This window comes from Bison bison, unplaced genomic scaffold (genome assembly GCF_000754665.1).
Source record: "Bison bison bison isolate TAMUID 2011002044 unplaced genomic scaffold, Bison_UMD1.0 scf7180017846604, whole genome shotgun sequence".
In the NCBI taxonomy this organism is placed as follows: Eukaryota; Metazoa; Chordata; class Mammalia; order Artiodactyla; family Bovidae; genus Bison; species Bison bison.
The window spans coordinates 7,650-13,871 of NW_011477177.1; the positions used below are offsets into that span (position 1 = coordinate 7,650).

At 34.0% G+C, this 6,222-nt stretch overlaps 1 long non-coding RNA gene across 1 annotated transcript; it reads left to right on the forward strand.

Moving 5' to 3' along the window:
* The first annotated feature begins 1,403 nt into the window (after positions 1-1,403).
* Positions 1,404-4,348, forward strand: LOC104988855. Its single transcript, XR_825291.1, has 3 exons — positions 1,404-1,671; positions 3,502-3,612; positions 4,173-4,348. It is a non-coding gene; the product is annotated as an uncharacterized LOC104988855 (long non-coding RNA).
* The last annotated feature ends 1,874 nt before the right edge of the window (positions 4,349-6,222 follow it).

A 6,222-nucleotide genomic window follows, 5' to 3' on the forward strand; every position in this document is an offset into this window, starting at 1 on the left:
TGCAATTAAGATTGCAGCGAGAGATATCAACAACCTCAGATAGCAGATGATACCACTTTAATGACAGAAAGTGAAGAGGAACTAAAGAGCCTCTTGATGCAGGTGAAACAGGAGAATGAAAAAGATGGCTTAAAGTTCAACAATCAAAAATCAGAGATCATGGCATCCAGTCCCATCACTTCATAGCAAATAGATGGAGAAAAAGTGGAAACAGTGTCAAATTTCATTTTCTTGGGCTTCAAAATCAATGTCTACAATGACTGCAGCCATGAAATTGAAAAGTGCTTGCTCCTTGGAAGTAAAGCTATGACAGAATTAGATAGCATATTAAAAAGCAGAGACATCATTTTGCCAACAAAGGTCCATTTAATCAAAGCTATGGTTTTTCAGTAGTCATGTATGGATTTGAGAGTTGAACCATAAAGGCTGAACGCCAAAGAATTGATGTTTTCCAGCTATGGTCCTGGAGAGAGTCCCTTGGACAGCAAGGAGATCAAGCCAGTCAACCCTCAAGGAAATAAACCCTGAGTATTCATGTGAAGGACTGATGCTGAAACCGAAGCTCCAAAACTTTGGCCACCTGATGTAAAGAGCTGACTCATTGGAAAAGATCCTGATGCTGGAAAAGATTCAATGCAAGAAGAGAAGAGGGCCACAGAGGAATATGTGACTGGATGACCTCACTGACTCAATGGACATGTAGTCGTGGGTGTGCTCAGTCTCTTCAGTCATGTCTGATTCTGTGACCCCATGGACGGTAGCCCCGCTAGCCTCCTCTCTCCATGGAATTTTCCAGGCAAGAATACTGGAGCGGGTTGCCATTTCTTTCTCCAGGGGATCTTCCTCAGCCAGGGATTGAACCCAGGTCTGTTGCATCACAAGCAGATTCTTTACCATCTGAGCCACCAGGGAAGCCCATCACTGGATGTGAATTAGATCAAACTCAGGGAGATTGTAAAAGGGAAGTTTTGCCTGCTGCAGTCCACAGAGTCACAAAGAGTCAGACATGGCTTCACGACTGAAAAACAACAATAAATTGGTATATAACTACAGATTTATATTCCATTTTTATAGATTTTAGAAAGCCAAAAATTAGATGACAGTTAAAAAAGTTTAAAATGTAGTAACTCTTCTGAATTAGGGACAAGTATCCTTAAATATGTACTGTTAATGGAATTATGATTTCCTCCATTATAATAGAAATGACACAAGGAGATTATAAGGAAAAGAAATAAATAATGCCTAGATTTAGCAAACTTATCTAAAAGTAAAACTTAAACATTGAAGTTACTCTTGACAAGGAGTAGATGTTCAGCATTGATGAATGAAGTGAAAGCAAGTTAACAGCAGGGTGATCATGTCCTTTGTCCCCCTATATCTTTTAGAAAGTGAAATCAATTCTCAGAAGAACTCACCAAAGAACAAACTAACTGATACACTACATATCCAAAGTCTCCTATATTCTGGAGTTGTGTGATGAGATAAACTGTCTTCAAAATACCCAAGCGTAAGAATTTCCTGTTTCAGTGACTCGGTGATAAGAATGTACTTTTTCCACTATTGTTTCACTCTGGGCCTTCACAGGGCAGTCTGTGAAGACCACAGACATTGTTTGATTTTCACAGTAACCTGGCCACTCACGAGAAGAGGCAGGACTCTGGCCTGTAGAAGGTATGTGTTTCCCTCTCCTTCCTAATTCCTCATCCCATTTACCAGGAGATTACAAATGCCAATGTGGTTCGACTTAGGGACAATTGCTAAGCAAACAAATTAAAGAGATATTGGTATCTGTATTTGATATTTGGGTATTTTAATTTTGGGAGAAAATAAGAATAAAATATGAAGTATTTGGGAAGATTTCTTAAAATGTTCAAATTCTTGCCTGCAGACATTATTCAAATGAAAACTTTCATGTATAACTGAATTTGTTAATCAATCCAATTTAAGATGAAGTATCAGAAGCATCAGGACAAGGGACAGTTAACATTGTATTTTGTCATCAATAGACATATAATTAGATATAGTATTAAATATTTAACTCAGCCCTTAAAAATAGGTTCTTAAAATGGATTCATAGAGTTGTGAATGGCCAATAAAATTCTTCACTGGTCTAATTAAAGTAAAAATCAGAATATGGTACCTCCAGTAAAATGCTGGATTACCTCAATTATATACTATCAAATGCTTTATAAAAACTTGGTCATAAATTTGAAAAAAGATAAAACACACTAACACAGAGATTTCTGTCTAATAAATTATATTGCCTAATATGAATAATACCATGGCAATTGTATTAAAATAAGAAATAAAATAAAAGGCAAATTTAATATTAGGTGTTTTACATGCTTTATATCATACATATTTTTATTCTCATTTTAGATTAGTAAACTCATTTGCTAAATACTAAATAATTTTTAAAGGTCATACATTGTAAATTTCAAAGCCAGAATTAATTGTAGATTGCACTGACTACAGAATCCATTGACTGAATTATTAAGGCACATTATTGACTTCTTATAATTGCTGATACAACTAAAGCTTCCCTCATTGACTTAACAGCCTCAGGATCTTCCTGGAAGTTTGTACCAACATTGTTCTTCCATAAATGATGTATGCTTTTCCTTATCATTTTGTGATTTCATATCTTAGCCATTGTCAATTGTCAATTACTCATGTAAAATAAGTATTTAATGTCATTTTAACATTGTTTTGTCTTTATATGATAAACTCTTTTGGAGAATTTAATATGTCATGTACCATTTTTAACATATAAAATATTTCTTTAATTTTTTAATGATTTCTTTGAGCTCCACAATCACTCAAAATACAATTATTTGATAGCATCTCATTCCCTTTTCATTAATGAATGTCCCTATTAAAGTAGTTTAATGCAGAGTGTACCATATATGCCAATACTGTTATTCCCTCATCAGAGAAAGCTGTCTTTAACTTTTAATGGATTTTAAACTTACCTATATAATTGGTGCATGTTTTTCCAATATGGACTTTAATTTGAACAAAGATATTATAACAATTTTCAAGTGTTTCTGTGAATTTTGACTTTCATTTCATCAGGATATTACTATTTATGAACTTTTTCAGTTATCTACTAATTTTCATTGTTCCAATAAACAAGTAACATTATGTCAAACAGAGAATTATTTGTTTTTAACTGATTGATGACTGGTTTACAATATTGGTTTGATTTCTGTCATACATCAGCATAAATTAACCATAGGTGTACATATGTCCCCTCCTTTGAGTTTCCCTCTCACCTCCCACACATTCCCACCACTCTTTGTTATTAAACACCAAATAGTATCTTTAAAACTACTTACTCTACCATGAAACAGTTGTCTAAAGGTCTACTGAAATGAGAACCAAACTTGGATTTGCTCAGCTGCTAAATGAGTGCTGTTAACTGATCTCACACATCACCCAGTTTAACCTTTCAAGGTTTCTTGTGATTTTATACACCATTTATTAACTACTTATGTGAAGTTTCCATAGAGCAACATCCTTGACATTAAACAGCCACAGAGATGAAGAACCAAAAGGAAAACTACTCAGAACCGAGTCTGGTTAAGGACACCAGGAGACAGCAAATGAGAGGTAAGATCCTGAAAAGATCAATTTTAGCAGCTGAGCAGGAGAAAACCTACGTGGGATTAAACTTTCAAATTGCCTTTCATTATGTCAATGGAATGACAGGAACTACCCCTGCAAGTGTAAAGCATTTACCCGCTTACATGATTTTATTGATGAGACTTAGACCTGGAGTTTGAAATACAATATTCTAATATGACATATGTGCTGTGCTGTGCTTAGTCGCTCAGTTGTGTCCAACTCTTTGCCACCCCATGGACTGTAGCCCGCCAGGCTCCTCTGTCCATGGGGATTCTCCAGGCATGAATGCTGGAAAAGGTTGCCATGCCCTCCTCTAGGACTACCTACCCAGGCATTGCTGTAATTTGTAGTCTTTGATCTACAACTCATGAAGCCTTATATTTGCTGAAAAAGAAATGGTATATTCTGAGAGGAGGATTGCAATGGTAAATGTTTTGGGGTCCAAGTTGATGTCTTTAAATTCTCACGGATGTGGGATCTTTTGTTCTTCTAAAATAACTGTCTCCATCACTCCTTTCTCAGTGTTTCCTTTTCTCTCCCTGCAGATTCACCATCAGCTCGAGAGAAGCTCATTGTTGTGATCCTGGGAATTGTCTGTTTTGTCTTGATGTATACTATAGTGAGAGTGATAACTTTTATTCCACATAAGTCAAGTTTTGAAAGATTATGATTGAACCTTTCATTTTAATGATCGTCGGTGCCTCTAAAATGTCATATTATTATGGAATAGAACTCTTATTTTAATGTGTGCATTTAGCCTAAATATTGAATGGTTATTGTGAGTTGAGCAAAATATAAATTACAGAATGATTGTAGGGAAAATTAAATATGTACATAGATATTTTCTGATTTCATAACTCAAAGATATACTTTAAGAAATTGAAACACCTTATTGAGAAAAACAAATTAATTCTTGAGATTGCTTGAACCAAGTATTGTAAGAGGTGGTGGAGTCTCTTCTCTAAGGTTTTTGAAATATGCACCCCCCCAGTCTTCATTACCTTATTAATTATTCTTAAAGCAATTTTTTCCAGATCATCCTAAATCCTAAAAACACCATGTTTAAACTAAAAACTAAAATTATTATGATTTATTTAAATCAATGTTAATATTTTAAAAGATTACTTACATTTTTTTCTAGGTACCCAAATATCAGAACAGAATAAGTCCTCTCTGATAACAGAGCTCCAGAAAGGTACATAATGATTTCAAACTTCTAATATAAATATAGTTTGTGTTTTGTCTCTCTCTTAGGCTAGTGAAGATAGAAACAGATTTTGGGGTAGAACATAAATTATCAAATCAGGCAACAAATATTCCTAAATAATCATTATAAGAGAGGCTTTCTCCCTATGCAGCAATATGATCACCATATCCATTATAGGCAATTGACTCTAATTTTATCCTGCTATAAGAGATAAAAATATTGTTATTCTAAAACAGAGGTTTTAGTATCATAGCTAAGAAACCATTGCCTAATCCAGGATCACAACTTTCACCTATCCTATCTAAAGCATTTTTTTTTCTTCTTAATGTTTGTGCTTCATCCATTTTCAGTTAATTTTCACATGTGACATAAGGGAAATATGATATATCTTTCCATCCATTTATTTATCCTTTGAATTTTAACAATTTTGTTTTTAAAGTATATGTTTTGTACATATTAGTTAAATATATTTCTGGATATTAATTATTTTTGGTCTATTTTAAATGGAACATTTTTCTTTTTTTTATTTTTTCCAACTTTATTGAGCTATAATTGACATATAACACTGTGTAAGTTGAAGTTATAAAATGCGTTGATTTTATACACATATATTGTAAAGTGATTACCACCAGCCACATAATTACCACTTCTTTCTTGTGGTGAGAATATTTAAGATCTTCTCAGCAACATTCAAGTATTGAATACAATATTTTAAATTACAGTCACAATCCTGTATATTAGATACTCATCATGTATTTATTTTATAACTGAAATTATGTACCCTTTGAACATTTCTCCTCCTTCTCTGCTCCCCAACACCTAGAACCTACTATTCTGCTCTCTGCTTCTATGAGATCAGTTTTTTAGATTCCACAAATAAGTGACAGCATACAATACTTGTCTTTGTCTGACTTATTTCACTTAGTATAATGTCCTTAAAGTTCATCTATGTGGTTGCAAATGGCAGAATTTCCTTCTTTCTTGTGGCTGAGTATTGTATTGTATGTATGTGCATATATATGTGTGTGTGTGTACTGCACAACTTTTTTATCCATTCATCTGTCAATGGACACCTAGGATGTTTCCATATCTTGGCTGTTGTGAATACTTCTGCAAAAATGCTATTTTCAGATTACTCATTGCTGGCATTGAGATCACAAGCTTTACCTTAAAAATCCAACTACCTTAGCATCCCTGAAGGCTTTTTCATGATGTAATTTGCGTCTTCCTTTATAGTCTTATCTCCCTAAAAAGCACAGGAATAAAACTCCTGAACATTAATTGACATCTTAAAATTTAATGTATGCCTTTTAGTCTGCCCCATGTTATGTTTTGCTAGAGCTAATGATGTACTGATGTCCCTGAGAGCTCAGTCGGTAAAAAAATCT